This window comes from Apteryx rowi, unplaced genomic scaffold (assembly GCF_003343035.1).
Source record: "Apteryx rowi isolate R43461 unplaced genomic scaffold, aptRow1 scaffold_9, whole genome shotgun sequence".
Lineage (NCBI taxonomy): Eukaryota > Metazoa > Chordata > Aves > Apterygiformes > Apterygidae > Apteryx > Apteryx rowi.
In genome coordinates, this window is record NW_020451204.1 from 151,013 (window position 1) to 166,654 (window position 15,642).

The following is a 15,642-nucleotide window of genomic DNA, read 5'->3' on the forward strand; positions in this document are numbered from 1 at the left end:
GAGCGCGTGTCGGGGCCACGCGTGGGGCTGCCCCCCCCCCGTGGGGGGGGCGCGTGTCGCGTGCCCTTCGCGTCCCGGCGTTGCGCCCCTGCTGGCGTGTGCCCTCGGTGTGCGTGTGCGCGCCTGGGAATGCAGGGAAAAACACACGCGGAGGTGCCAGTCCCGCCAGTACGGGAGGGGTACGACAGGCGTCCCTGGTGCGGGCACACGTGCGCACGGGTGTGCGCCTGCCCCACGGGTGTGCGCCCTGTGCTTGCACCCCCAGGTACGCACGCTCAGGTACGCGCTCCTTTAGGTATGTGCACCCCCGAGGTACGCCTGCACATACGGGGCACCCGTAACTGGGTACGCGCGCATTCACAGACCGTCACGCGCTTACGCGATGGTACATACACCCAGGCAGAGCCGTATCCATAGGGATGCATCCACTTGCGTATAGAAAACCACTTGTGTATATAAAACCGTATGTGTACAGAGGTAAATTCGCAGGTACGGGGGGGACGTGCACACTTACATAATGCATACTGGTACATATACATGCAGTCACGTAGATGTGTACACTCGTACAGATGTCTGTATGCTGTAGGTATATGCATGTGAGAACACATACCTGTGCACGCAGGGGATGTATAGCTGCAGGTTATACGTAGTTATGTGCCTATAGGGATGCAAACAGGTGCACGTGTGTCTATCAGTATACATGTATGCATGCAGGTGTGCGTATGCACATATGTGTATGTACAAATGCCGACGTGGTGGTGTATTTAAACATTAAGCCACAGCTTTTCCCCCTGAGTGCCCCCACGTGCGCACAGAAACACTTCAGTGTATAGGCACGCGTACGCCCACGTGCTCAGATGTGCGTTTGCACCCTTGCACACCTGCCCACACCCAGCCGGCCGGGTGTAAGTCTCCTCGTAGACACAAACGCGTTCAGACACACGCACAGCACATGAAGACTTTGTCCACAGCAATATCCACCTACAGATGCACCCAGACGCGCTATCTGCCCTATTCACATAGCTAAATCCACTCACGTCTGTGCCCCTTGGGTGGGTGTATCTGTGGACACCCTCTCATATATAGATGTTCTCCGCGTGTGCTCTCCTATAGATACAGCCGTAGACACATGGCCCCCTCCATGGATTCATGTGGGAAAACACACATTTTCCTCGGTAGAGGCAGTCTGAGTCTGCCCTGTACCCTTCCCTTCAGAAATCTCAGGAGGGGGAGTTCTCCCCCACGCTGCAGGGACCTTTTGGGGAATGGAGGGGAAGGAGCCTCTCCATGCTAGGAGGAATCTCCGTACTCGTGAAACCTCAGGATGAAGCCTTCATTCCCGTATTGCTGGACTTCCACCCTTTTGCATTGTACCCCTGATACTTCCCTTCATTCAGAAGCCCTAGGAGGAGGGAATTCACCTCCCTAATACAGGCCTCCTGTGTGGCTTCCCTGAAACAGGAATGCCTCCCGGAGACTCCACAGGGGGGAATGCATCCCTGTAAGGCAAGTGGAGAGAGCCTGGGTCAAGGGCTCCTGCATCTCCCTTAGAAATCCCTAGTGGGAGAAGTTCAGTTCCTAGGTAAAGGACCTCCACATTTTTCCCCTCAGGTTGTGACTTCTGTCCCCTTAGAAGCACAAGAAGAGGCAGTTTGTCTCTCTAAAGAGAGTCCTCCCTCCCAAGTCAAGATTTTCCATCTTCCCAATGCCCTCCCTTCTCCCCCAGAAAGCTCCATGGGAGGAAGCTTCTGTCCCCAGGAGAAAGCTCACAGTTCCTGCAAGGTGCTCGTCTGAGGCCTTGTGCTGTGTCTTCTTGCAGAGCTTCCCCTCGGGTTTTCGTGTGGCCAGTTCCACTGTAGCATCCCCAGTGTGTGAGGACCCTGGTTTTCCAGCTTAGTCTCTTGAAGCACGAGCTGCTAAATCGCTTTTCTCTTCCTTCCAAGGAGGACTCATCTGTAGGTGGCCCCTGCTTTCATCCTGAAGAGATATCCTGGATCTGTGTCCACACTTAACCTGGTGGTGCATCTGGAGCCCCTTGCATTTGACATCCCAATCCCATTCCTCTATTTTTGGAGGCCCTCGGGGTATCCATATTTCTTCCCAAGTGTACTTTTACCTCTAAAATCCCCCTCCTCCTTTCTTTTTTTGTTGATGTTTGTTTAAGAAGGTTTTTCCCCAGACCCTCTCCTCAAGTCCAGCTCGTCTCTGGGGCAAAGAGCAGCACAGCATTAGATCCTCCCTTACTGGACTGTGACACATTTGCATCACTAAGTCTTTTAGGAGGCCGGGGGAGTATTGATGGTGGGTGATGGGGTCGTTATGGGGTCGTTATCCGAAACAGCTCAGAGGAATCTGCATCGTTCTCTCTGGCTACTTCTAAGGCCCCAGGAACAAAGGATGCCCAGCTTTCGGGAGAAATCTGGATGCAGGAGGAAGAGCCAGTGAAGTTACGGAGCAGCAAGGCTCCCTGACGGGCTCCCATTGCTTTGGGTGATGAGTTTGTTTAGGAGCTGACAATCTGTCTGGTTGCTAGAGGAAGCGAGATGTGTTGATTGAGGATAGCTGGGAGAACATGCTGTTCCTTCCCTCCTTTCCATACTGTTGCTTTCCAGTGACTTCAGCGTGTGCGCGTGTGTTGCAGAGACGGAGACGTTGTCAGGCGTTTATTTTACCAGGCTTACAAATCCAGAGCCCTTTCCTCAGTTTCTTAGGGAGTGATGTTATTTAAATAAAACACCAGATTTGGTAGACGTAAAGTTGTTCCCAATCCTGCGTTTGAAAAATTGGGCACACGTAGCTTAAGCATCTGTTGAAGAAGAGTTTAGCACAAAAACATATATCTAAAACAAGTGGATATGATTTTGAGTTGATACCCAGTAGAACTTTGCTTTGGTACCTGAAGTAAAGGTCTATTTAAAATATATAAGCAAGATTATATTAAAATACTAGTGCAAACAAAATAAACTGTAGTTTTTAAAGTGTTTGCTGCACAAGATCAGCTCTAAAAACTCTGTGTAGCTATGTTTTTGAGCAGTTTATAAATTAAAAGTGCTTTTTTTTCCCCTCATTTACATTAAAATTCTTAGAGCGTTGTGTGAGTAAATGTTTATTTCTTAGTATTGATATAAGCACAGAGTTCCTGGTAAATAGCCATGGCTGCTTTTCTCTTTAGTACCGCTCTGATTTTAAAACTGCTTTTTGTATTGGTTTAGACTTGAAAAATTTTACTTAGGCCTGCAGTCCCTGGGCTGGACTAATTCATTTTATTATCTGGATAGAGCGTGGGCGGTGGATGTGCCTGGGTTGGCAAATGTTAACAATTTTGCAAGTTCGTATTGATTTATTGATTGCTGCATTTTGTTATGATGTTACAGTTGCTGCAGAATCAGGACTGTGCAAACTCTCATGCACCTGCTCGTACCAGAAGCGATGGCTCCTAGACACGCAGAGGGCAAAGTCGAGCGCGCTGCTCCTTGGCGTTTGTCTTCACGGCCTCTGTAGACACGGTTCCCATCAGGTCTATGCAAAGATCTTTATAACCGCTTTCTTGTTACCTTGGATTCCTGCTGTAGATCCAAACTCTCAGAAATGTCTACAAGACCTCAGTTCTGAGATTATGTTGGACTTGACTTTTAGAGCTGACTAATGAATATGGTTGTGAGCTTTACGTGCTGTATGCACAGCGAAAACTGCAGAAAATGACGTGCCTTTCGTTAGGTTAGTTTTCTCTTGGTTTAATTCTCCGAATTAATTCTCACTGCGGGGTCAGGCAAGAGCCGGTAACGGGGGAAGTGGCAAGAGCGTGTTCATGGAGATGCGAGGGATGGAGCCTCCTTTCAGCAGCAGCTAGATGTTAGATCGGCTTGCTCGCTCGGCACGTCTGCGCCCGGAGCGGCTGTTGCCAGCGCGCTGATGTAACTGGAAACCAGCCGCAGAGTTTTAGGCTCCCTTTTGAGGTGACTCAGTAGATGCATGTTTTATTCTGCCGTCCCTGCACCCCGGAGTGGGGTGAGGCATATGGCTGAGTAACCATCTCAGGTGTCCTGGGCTAAACTTATCTGTGAATGTGAGTCAAAGCCCTGAGTCACATGAACTGTTTACAGTCTTAAATGTAAATTTTTAATGGTGTTTCGGTGATTAGATGATCGCTCATTGGCTTTGGCGGGAGGTGATCACTCACGTTTAGTGTTATTTCTGAGGGAGTGCTTCGTGGGCATTCCTAAAGCAAAGTTTCCGAAAGCCTCAGAGCTTTGGGAACATTGTCATTAGTGAGCGTGGTGTGGGAGGTTGGCTCAGGTAAGGCGCTGTGATTCAAGACTCCTGTTTTGATTATTTGTGTGATCTTAGGCTTATAATGACGACTCTGTGCCCCTCTTTCTTTAGCTGAGAGAACATATGCTTAAACAGATGTACTTCTTGGTTTAATAGTTCTTAACTGCTTGACAAGTAAGGTTTATTAAATGTTTATGAACCACGCTGAGAAGTTCAAATGAAAGGAACTGCACAGTTGCCAAGTTTTATATTGCGTATATACCAATTTACAAAACAGAAGGTTACTTTTTTTTTTTGTCCCGAACTCTCAATACTGAAAGCACAGCTTGCTCCTTGAATGTCAAGCTGTGTTTTCTGCTTCTTAACGCCATTAAAACAGAGGTTTTGGAGTTGGAACCGATTGCTTCGCTGATTTGTCAGTCCTGTTGATTCATTTAGTGGGCTAGAAGGGAACGCAGCTTGCTTTTCCGGAGCTGTGCCGCCTCTGCAGTACCCATGGCTGTAAAAAGCTGGGGCTAACGGTGCCTAAAGCAGAAAAAGCAGGGCGTAGATGTATATACAATAACAAGGTGCGCATCGTCCTGTAGTCTCGCTGGTTGAGCATAATCTTTCTAAAGCTCTTAACTGTGAAATTCTTCGGTTAAGCGATTGCATCAAAGCAAATGCCTGGTGCTCACTAGGCTGGCACATCACCTGCCYGCGGAGCCGCTGAGGCTGCGAATGACCCTCATGTGGCTTGTCTAAATGACGATCCTGACCTTGACTCCCGGGAGGTTTTGTTGCCCCAGGGCGAAAGTACAGCTTTCTCCTCGCAGGCGTGCGTAAATCCCTTGTGATGTTCTCGTATCGTTTTGTTGAGCAGGGGGGTTTTTAGAAGGTCCGTGCTTCATTCGGGATTTCTCGCTTGCTTGCGTGTTGTTTTTCTATTTTTCTCAGTTGCGCTCCAACATGTAGTGATCATTTATGCTAGTAATAAATATTTCCCCTGAGGCTGAACTCCCAAGTGCTCTTCATAATGAGTGTGGTTTGAATGCTGTTTAGTCAAATCTTATCATCGGAGGCCATATTCTTTCATTACCTGTAATACTCTTGGGTCTATCCCTCTGAGAATGCATTGAGTTTTATTTTAGAAGGTGCCTTGTATATGACTGCTTGGAACTATGCAGAAAGATCAATATTTCAACTTTTGGCATGGAGCCTCTATAAAAGAAAAGAAGATGGAAGAAGATTGGCAGAAAAAGTGGTAGAAAAATAATAGCCGTGAACACAAGTAAATGACAGATGATAAAACGTAATAATGTTTTGTACGGGGTGTGGTTGACGGTACCTCTAACCTTGTAATTTGGAATGGCAAGCTGGCGTTTTGCCAGGAGGCTGAATGACTGCGCCGCAATTGCTTTCTCAGGTAAATAAATGTTGAAACACATAATGATCGTTTTATTTGTGTCTTTGCCGGAGGGACAGAAACTTGGTATTTGAATTTAAAAGCAATTAAAAGCTCAGTCTTAGCTTTGGCCCTGACTTGACACTTGAAGGATGAGCAAAGTAAAGCAATTACGACTTTGGGAGCTACGTCTGACCTTTTAGGCTTTCTTTTTAACTCTGTCTAGTGAATTGTGAACCAATGTAATGATTTAACTCAAACCAGGAAGACATGGAGGCAAACTAAGGAGAAAGACATGAGTTAGGTAGTTCAGAGATAATAGGCAACTTTCTCCATATGAATGAGAAACCTGTAATACTAGGAAAACTGAAGAATATTAAAGACTGAATGAATAGATTTACTCCAAGCAGTGTGTAGAGTTACAGCAGCGGTAGGGTACGACAAGCGTCCAGTTCATTTTCTTCTTTGATATTTAAGCGATGCAGATTCAAGGCAGGGGGTCGAGGTTAGAATCTCGGTCCTTGGAAGGAAACGTCCTCCCTGAAGGACCATGGCTGACATGCTCTTAAATTCTGCTATAGAGAGATGAGCAACAGGCAAATGGATCGAAACTTGGGAACCGAAGATGTTTTGAATTAGGAGGAAAGAGTTGCAGCATCTCAGTGGTGAATGGAAGAGAGGCAGCCTGAAATATAAGTCCCAGCCTCTAAATAAAAGTGCTGGAGGCTGCTCGCTTTAAGTCCCAGCAAAACTGGTAGGTTCTAGGGCTTCAACACAACAAAAAACTGACTAGAAAGAAAATGAAGAATTAAGGATAAGAGAGAAACTGAGCTTTAAATCTTTCTTGCATGAAATCCACTGTGTTCAGGCTGGGCAGTTAGAGACAAAGTAGCAAAAACTTCCCAGTGAAATGCCTCAGTTTCAGCCTAGAGAAGCCATAATTAAGTTAATGTCTTCCTTTCTTCTAGATGGTCCCCAGTATCAGTTCAGGGTCTTTTTTAATAGATAGTTTGTAATGAGAAACGTAGAGCTCGGGAATCTTAAAACCAGACTTTCATAAAAGCAGGAGCTGTCAGTCAGTCGCTGTTGATGCAGGTGGGCTTCAGACCTGCAAAATAAAAGTGAAAGAATGTTGTGCTTAAGGTCAGGAGTGAACCGGTCCTCTGTTAGAAGCAGTCTTGTTGAGATTAAGATGATATATTGAAGTGAGGTAAAACGTAGTGAAAGTTCAGTAAACTCTGTTTTCTGACTTGCGTTGTGCAGCAGTGAAGAAATTCTCTGCTACTTGTTTGTGGGTATATTGAAGACAAAGCCAAATTCTGCAAACCTAAATTCAGTCCTTGTGTCCCGGCTTTAAATGAAATCTTTCTGGGCTGTCAGCTTAATCTGAACTCTGAAATGGGAAGAGTCAGCAAGTAAGAAAATAAAACTGAGGAGCCTGAAATAGTAGTTCTTCAGGGAACTTTGAAGATGTTTCGATTTTGAATGATTTGAGGTTAAAGATTAATTTTTTGTTGTTGTTCTGAGAACACTTCTCAGCTGACCATTTCCCTGCCTAAGGCCTTAAAGCAGTGAATTGTTGTCATGCTTGTGCCCACCAGCTCTGTACTGAGTAACTTTGGAAAACATATATTTATATATTGGTTTTGGTTGTATTTTGGAGAAGCCAGCATTATCCAAGTACATTGGTTTGGCATGTTCTGCATCAAACCCTATGCAACTGTTACTAGAGCAAAATAGAAATTCAGCTTTGCAGACAGAGCTGTTGGTATATTGAGCTGCTGGCTTCCTAGCATAACTTTGAAACTTCATATTTTTGTAGCTACAACTCATTTAATCTGTGTTCTTCCCCAAAACAATTTGTGGAATTAAGAATACTCAGCTCGATCATGTCAACTGCAGAACAGGAAGTGGCAACTTCTGAAGCTGGTTAAATTGGTGCCCTGATTTACAGTGCTCCTCCTTGAGTTTTCATACAGTTTGCACTGCAGTCTTTTACTGCTTTTTATTCATTCAAGTGTTTTTATTGAAAAATATACATGTATAACTATATAAATGTGCATTGAACTATTTTTTACTTTTATTATAGTAGAAATGTGCAAGGATGTCCCAAGTGAAACCGAGAGCAGAGGCTTCATGTGACTTTCCAGAAGACACAGTGACCAACAGAACAGTTCCCTGAAGTGAATGACATTTGCAAGGACTTGGCTCGGCATTGAATGATGGAGTCATGCTTGCTTCTTTTTATGTCTGAGATGAAGGGCTTTTTTTTTTTGCATATGTACCACTGGAATGCTCTAGAATAAGCAAGGATAGGCGAAGGCCTAGAATTACTGTCCCTCTGCACTCTTAAAAAGCTCAAAATGGCATTGGAATGCTTTGCAAAGCATTCCTCTGATTTTACAGGATAACACCGCTTTTCTTCTCAGTTTTGTAGCTGGGGTGTAGATACACAGAAATTAGGATCGCTTGTCAGCGTATTTGGGGTTTTTACTAAGAAGTGAAGATGCTCTGACCTTTTTTCCCCGGATACCTTGTCACTGCTAAGTAGCACTCTGGTTACTGAAGCGTAATTCCCGCTGACTTTGCTTGCAGCCGTGAGTGCTTGGCGTTTCTGTCAGTTCAGGATCACGAGTACTGAAAAGATGATGATCTTAGTGGCCAGATGTGGAAAGTTTGCTGGGGGTGTCTTGCCTCGCGTTGCTCAAGACGTGTCTGAACAGATGCAGGCAGAGCCACGCTTGCTCTGCACCCGCTGAGCTGGTCAGGTATGAGTCACCCAGCGTCTCCTTCTCTCCGGGATGCGTGAGCACGGCGCTCTGCGTGAGCTGACGCTACCGCTGTGCAGCTTCTGGGCCAGAGCTGGCTTCTGTCCATCCAGTTTAAGCTCCAGTCTGTCTGCACCTGCCTGCGTAGGCTTGCCTATAGGTACTGGGGCAGAGGAAGCTACAGAATTTAATTATGTAGGGCAGCATTTCACTGCCTAACCAAAACCTCTTTTTCTTCTTGCGGTCTCTTGCCTCGTTATCTGTGCACTTTGCTTTCCCTGTTGGGAAGCTGCAAAACATTAGCAAAGTCCAACCCTGAAACTATATTCTGTCCCCTGATTGAGACAGGTTCTTCTGAAAGCAAGAGGTGCTGCGTGCGCTTGCTTGCAGGGAGTGTGGCTTCAGGCTGAATGAGCAACTCCAGTTCTGCAATTCTTTAGTTTTGATCAGCTTTCCAGCCTATTCTTTTAATAGAGCTTTTAGCATTTTGCTATGTAAAACGTTAGCATGCTGCTGTGTGCTTGCCTTACTTTAAATTGCGTTGGAAGTAAGGTTGGAACTCCAGGTATTTTTTTTCTCATGACAGGTTTTATTCCTTAAATAGGCAGCCAGCTGCATTTTTGTATGTGTCAGAAAGAGGAGGAAAGCTGGTTTGGAAAAAAAAAGAGCTAGGTACCCACAACTGCTGAACCACTCTCTATTTCAAATTTAATTCCAAAAGCGAGTATGTAAAAATAGTGAAAGTGTGAACATGCATTCATCTGACAGTTAGAAAGCTTTGCTTCTTATTTATTCCATAGAGTATTAGGTGATCAAGATTTAATCCTGATGTTGTATGAGAAAAACAGGGAATGGACTGTTCTCATAAAAATGACTCAAGGACCAATTTAGGAGAAAAGCTTACATTTCATGCTGGTATCTGTTCCCAACAAGCTTTCCTTCCAGTTGCCCAGAAGCTTGCTGACTCAGATTTGGTGTTCTCTTCATGACTTTGTTGTTTATGGAGGTGGGGAAATCTGCCTGGATTTTTTTCAGCATTAGCTAAGATCATTTCTTTTATTGTTTGCAGAATGAAATAATGTATGTTTGATGTGGACTAAACAAAAAAACCCACCCAAACTTCCAAATTCTGGGGTGAGAGATCACTGTTAGTACCATAATTCTAGCATTTCACATAGACCAGATGGGTATTAATTGAAGTGGCTTTGTGTAAAACTGAGATGCTGTAATTTTCTACTGTTCATATGCGTTGGATCCCGTTCCAGGCTTGGTATCTGCTGGTAGTGCCTGAGTTTTTAAGAGGAGGAAAATCCTTGTTTAGAAAGTCTTGTATAGAAAGTAGTTGATTCTTTTGCAAGTTTGATTCAGGTGCATGAGGCATTAGTACTTTTATGTACTTTTAGCAAGTACTTTGAGAAAGATACTTTGGATTCCCGTGATTAAAAGTGTGATATAAATGAAGTGTTTTTGTGTGCTCTCTTTATTTGTTCAGTCCTTCCTTTGCTGCTTCTGGGGCAGCAATGGGTTCTGGAGGAGATGAACCAGGGTAAAGGCCAGAACGCAAGGAGTAATATTTCAAAGATACCGAGTGTACATTTTATCTTTGTATAATTATTTTTTTGGACTATGATAAGTCACTTGGCAAGTTCAGGCAAACAGACTGAGAAGCCGTAAGTAGATAGCTGGTGAACTGTCAGTTTATTTCATGCTCTGGATACTGCAAGGTGGATGCTTGCTTCTGCCATGTGCTGTGCATACTGAGAAGGTGAGAAGTTCACAGGACTTGGTGACATTTGCTCTAACTGTTTTGAGAATTAGTATTCTGCTAGACTGCTTTTCAAAGTCAAGACGTACAGCGGTGATCTGTTGTGCTGCTGTGTTTTAAATGAGCTGGAAGAGAGGGAGAGAAACCAACAGATTGGGCTGAGAAGTAAGCTTTACTAAGGTCTGGTTTTGGACACTTGATCTTCTGGCTCTCAGGCAATGTTGGTGGCCACGATAACGCTCTTAATTGCCATCGTCCCCTGGTGCTCTGCTTTCTCCTCGTGAAGTTAGAGCTGAATCCAGTCTGTCCTCTGGCCTGCAGATCATTAGAACTGGATTGTCTTTTGAACTAGTCTTTCCTCTGAATCACACTGACCTTAAAATGAAGTAAATCTCAAGACACTGTTGTAACTGGTGTCAAATCCTGTTCCTGTTTTTGTTATTTCTGTACATATTAAAGGATGTTTAATTCTTTAAAACTGAAGGGGAGTAGAGCTGTCAAGAAGCAAACATTCATTGCGGATATGCCTTTTTTAGTATTTCAGATTAGATTAGTTATTTATGCATGATTTTTGGATCTCTTTAAGGAAAAAGTAGGGGCTACTTCCTGGGGCTTTAGAGTGGATGTGGGTTGTTCCTCAGTGTTTTGGAAGAGGTAGGAGTAAAGGAATTATTTCTCTTAAAGAAGTCTAGAAAGGCCAGCTGAGCAGTAAAAGCCAGTCCAGGCTTTGCTCTTAGTTACCTTGTTCTTATCTGGTTTTTAACAAATATCATCTCGTTCCATTACTGACTTTTCTAGAAAATACTGCTGTAAAGTTCGTTTTCCTGATGGCGTGATGCTATGGCTCTCTCTGAAACCATGCACAGGTTCCCTTGTCTCCACTCCTCCAAGGACTTATCTGTGTTCTCAGATCTTTTCACAGTCTCTTGGTCTCTTCTTTGGAAGTCAATGACCCAATATCATCCTTGATTCCAGCCCCCACCAGACACTTGTTAGCTCCGAAATGCTTGCTTGAAAACACTTCTTCCATATTACCTCTTGTGCTCTGAAGGAGGCCGGTGTAATCATCGGAAAAAGCTGCTTTTTATCCTTCTTAAAATTCTTCTTTGTTGCGATGCCTACAAAAACCTGACAATGGCAGGTTGTTGATATGCTAAAACCCTCAGCAGAGGGCGAGGTGGAAGCTGCATTAGCATGCCCCTCAAGTAGCYCGTTTTCACCCTCTTTCTGAGGGGCTTTGGGGTGGCAGTGGTGGGAAGGCGTGGGGTTGCTGTGATGGGAAGGTGGAGCTTCTCCACGTTGTGGGTGCCAGGTGCAAATCAGATTGACCAGCTATGTCAAATCGTGTAAAGTCGTAGGGCAGGAAAGAAGCAGCAGCGCTTTTGAGCGCTTGGCGCTAGATGTTCGGGGAGGATCTGGCTCTGGGTGTTTGCATTGGCCTGTGGCTGCTTGGTGCAGAAGCTAGGATACAGGGTGGCACTAGGATACAGGAGTCTCCAGGCCAGGCCTGGGGCTGGAAGGCGTCATGGTTAGGATGTCTGCCAGAGTACTTGTGAGCTGTGGGGCAAACGCAGGAGAAATGGGAGAGGAGAGGCACGTGCTGGGGAATTAGTATCTGGGAGATGAGTACTGCTGGTGAGGCAGAGCAGATCGGGGAATTAAGGAGTTTGAAATGGAAGGAGTATGGAGAGAGAAGGTCTTGGTTTGGAGAGGGATGAGTGGATCATGTGTCTGAAATCCTGGTCTGGACAGATGCGGATGATCCGGTAGGAGGATGTGCAGCTCTCTCATATGATCGTTTTGCACTGCAGCTCCTGAGGCCTGGGATATCAGCTAATATTGTCTCGTTCTGCGTTTCCTCCATCCATTTCTATTCAGCCGTTTCCCTTCTGGATAGAACGAACGTACACTCTTCCAGGCTCCGGCAGTATGATACCCTGCATAAGAGCATCCTGCTCCAAGGCTGCGGCTCTAGAGTGGTTTGGTAATATCGATAATAAAGTTCGGGATCAAAAAACCACAGCTTGTTAATATGAATATAAAGCAAGGCACATAAGTGATCTAACATCTTTATTTCTAGCTGTGTTGGGTTAAGAGGTTGCTATGAAGACCAAACAAGTAACATTTTATTTCTATAAAGCATTAACTGATTTCAGTATCCTAGTTCTGACATCCTTCCAAACAGGTTCCTTTTTTTCTGTGTTTGGATCGAATATTAGAAGTCATAATGTCTTATCTATTAGAGCTAGAAGGGATTTTTTTTTTTTTTATTGCCAGAAGTGAAAGATTCCAAGCTCTCAAGTAAGAAAGCAGTGGTGCCTGCCAGAGCTCTGCGAGAATATGAGCTCTTTCCTCTGCTCCCGCTTTATTAGCACCACCGTGATCCATTTCTCGTGCTCTGATGGATGATGTGATCTAACCTGCTGCCGCTAAGACTAATGGTGAGAGAACTGCGGCTCAGAATGGAGGCATTTTAGACTGCAGGTTTTAAAATGCTGCTGTTAAGCATCGCTGAAATATCTATGGTTTTACTCAGAAAAATCTTATTTTGAGCTTTAAATGGAAGAGTCAGCGGGGGAGCTGTTTTTATTACCACCTTAGCTTTCCTGCAATAATCATTATTTCTTAAAAAAAAAAAAAAAGTGATTTTTTTCTTTTTTTAGGTGAAAACTCTGGAGAGGAGAATGACCAAGGAACCAAATAAATAGTGGAAGAAGTGCTGAATACCAGACTACCTCTGATTTTTGTTGTCCGACTTTAAATAATGTCGAGATGAGCACAATACAAGCAGAGCAAATTAGGCTTCAATGCAAGAATTATGGGAGGGGAAGTCTATTAAACTGCTATTGCACCTCCTTGCCAGAGCAGGGTCCTCCCGTACTGGCTAACCCTGCCAGTGCTGCTGGTGTCACAGCCAAATTAGTGGTATCGGCATAGTCTGGAAACATGCTTTTTAATTTCTTTTTCAGGATCTTAATTCTTTTTGATTTCTTCTTCAGGATCTGCTAACCGAGGGTATTACATTGTGCATGTTAGACTTCACCAGCTCTTCCGGTTCTCACCTCTGTGCTGTATTTATCAAAACATGAGGTGTTTTATTCAGTCATTTATGCAGTTTTTGATCCATGCGATAGGAATTCATCCCTATCCAACTGAATTAGAAGACACTGTAGAAAATGCGATTTTGTGGAATCCCGTGAAGTAGCTAATCTTTCTGAAAGCCTCTGTTGTTCAATGTTTAGGAATTAAGGCAAATGAGCGCCTTGAGAGCGCAGCGCAATCCATCTCGCATAAGGGTTCCCAGGCTTAAGTCAGGGCCGTGCTCGTAATTTCTCAGGAGCAGAGGACCGTGTATACGGCTTATTATGTGTCCGGCTCTACCTGCTGTATCTGTAATATGGTATTGGAAACAGTGGAAAAAATTTCTTTCTGCTGTCCCTTTTAAGTTAATACCAGATTGTATGCAACTTAACAAAAAGAGTCTGCAGGGTGGGTAGGTCACCGAAGCTGATACCATTAAAAGTCAGATTTTTTTGCTGCTTTTCTGCCTTTGAGAAGAATGCTGTTATTTGGATGTTGAAGTCTGGGGAAGAGAAACGTAACCTCTTCTGCTCTTTCCCAGGATAAGAAATGTAGCTTCATCCTCTTGCACCTGGGGGAAGCATCCATACAGACTTAAATCCTTGCGGATGAAGAAACAACCCTTCCCTTCTGAGTTTGATGGATGGTGTGTGAGTTTTGTACTCAAATATTGGTCGTGGACCAAGTCTGAAAATTATGCTAAAATGGCACGGACAGTTTCCTCTTCCGTTGAATGAACACACCTGAACGGCTTGATCTGGTTGAAGATGCAGCATTTAGCCAAAGGAAAGATTCTCTGTAATGTGTGGACAGGGAGTAGGTCCGGGAAAAATTCCTGAGAGCAAAGGTCATGGGAGAAAAAATGAGGGGAAGAAGAGGTAATCACTTATGTTTTAATAGGGAGAAATTTTATATTTGACTTTACTATCCTGATAATTGACCACGAGGTTGGTGCCTCATGATCTCGGGCAGTCCCGCTTCCAAAATTTCTGGAGAAAGGAGCCAAACTGGCTGTGTTCAGTGGGAAGAGATTTCTTTTGCCGCTTGCACCCTGATGTGTTGGGTGTCTAACGGGTCGTTTGCTGAGATGTTTGTGTTGGAGTTTGTAGAGATAGCACAGTGTGCTGTTTATTTCTTCCTCTGAGCTAGCTAAACTATTGCTCCTTACCTAATTTTGTAGACCTGAAGCCTGAGTATAGATTTCAGGGAGTTTCTTTGTCTAGACTAAGGTCAGCTTTGCTTATTACAGCTGTGTTTAAATTACAGGAATATTTTCCGCAGAACTTTCCCAGTCAAACTATGTTGTAGGCAGTGGTCAAATTAGAAACTTGGTTTGTAGTCTGAAACCTCTTCTTCCTGCAGCTAATATACATTTATGCCAAACTTTTCCTGTTTGATGTTCCAGGATGGTCATGTTACTTTATTCTCTTGGTAATAATCATTAACTGCAAGCAAATCTTTTAGCACCTTTAACTTGATATATCATTGCGCTTTCCTTGTTTTTCCTTTGTAAAATTGAGGGGAACATATTTAACTAAACAAAATAGCATTTAGTTTTGGCTCTGGTCTGCCTTGATCTCCTGCAAAGCTTACATGGGATAAGAGTCATGCAGCCCTCGCTGGGGGCAGATACAGCAGAAGCAGCTCCCAGAACAAAACACGTTTGGGGATTTTATTTTTCATTTTCATTTTTGTTCTTTGTTTTTTTCTTTTTGCGTCAACATCCTCTACAATAATCCAGGCTTTAAGTTGGTTTAAATTGGGTTATTCAGTGCTAATGTTATGCAAGATTCCTGATTAGCGGTGTGGAGTTTGAGTTGTGAGACTACTTGGAGCGGTGATGGAATTAAAGTAACCGTGGCAACCATTATAATTAAAATAGGCTTCCTTGGGAAGTGAGGCTGTGTGTGTCCGTGTGTACACGTTTGCTGCATTCGTTTCGGTCCTTTGCAGCAGCGTGCTGTTATGTAAGCTGTTTAGCACCCCGGCACCGAGGGCGACTCTCCTAGTTTCTGAGTGTCTTTTGTGAGTCTTTAGCCTTGCCCATCAGTGCTCGTCTGCTTCGTATGGGGCTGGAGAGATCTTGCTCCGAAAAGCATGAAACTGTCACCTCTCTCCAGTTCCTGTCCTTGGACTTGACCGTTTCTTTCTGCAATATTTCAGTTCTTGTGTACAGATGCCGTTGGAGCGCAAAGCTAAACGTAGACCAAACCACTTAAGTTTTCTGAGTGATCACGGCTCTGCGTATGTGAGTCCACTGTAGGTTCGCCGTGGTGGAGCACAGCTAGCTATCATTTCGCTTAATGCTTCCTTTAGATCGCCCAGAGAATCAGTTCCTATAATTCAGGCCAATTATTCCAACTTCTGCCTCT

At 44.3% G+C, this 15,642-nt stretch overlaps 1 protein-coding gene across 1 annotated transcript in view; it reads left to right on the plus strand.

The window, feature by feature from the left end:
- Window positions 1-3,385: 3,385 nt before the first annotated feature.
- Window positions 3,386-15,642, plus strand: part of AHCYL2 (adenosylhomocysteinase like 2) — a 107,054-nt gene continuing 94,797 nt past the window's right edge. Inside the window, exon 1 of the mRNA XM_026091161.1 lies at window positions 3,386-3,517. The gene's annotated coding sequence lies outside the window, so the exon portion shown is untranslated. The remainder of the gene's footprint in view (window positions 3,518-15,642) is intronic.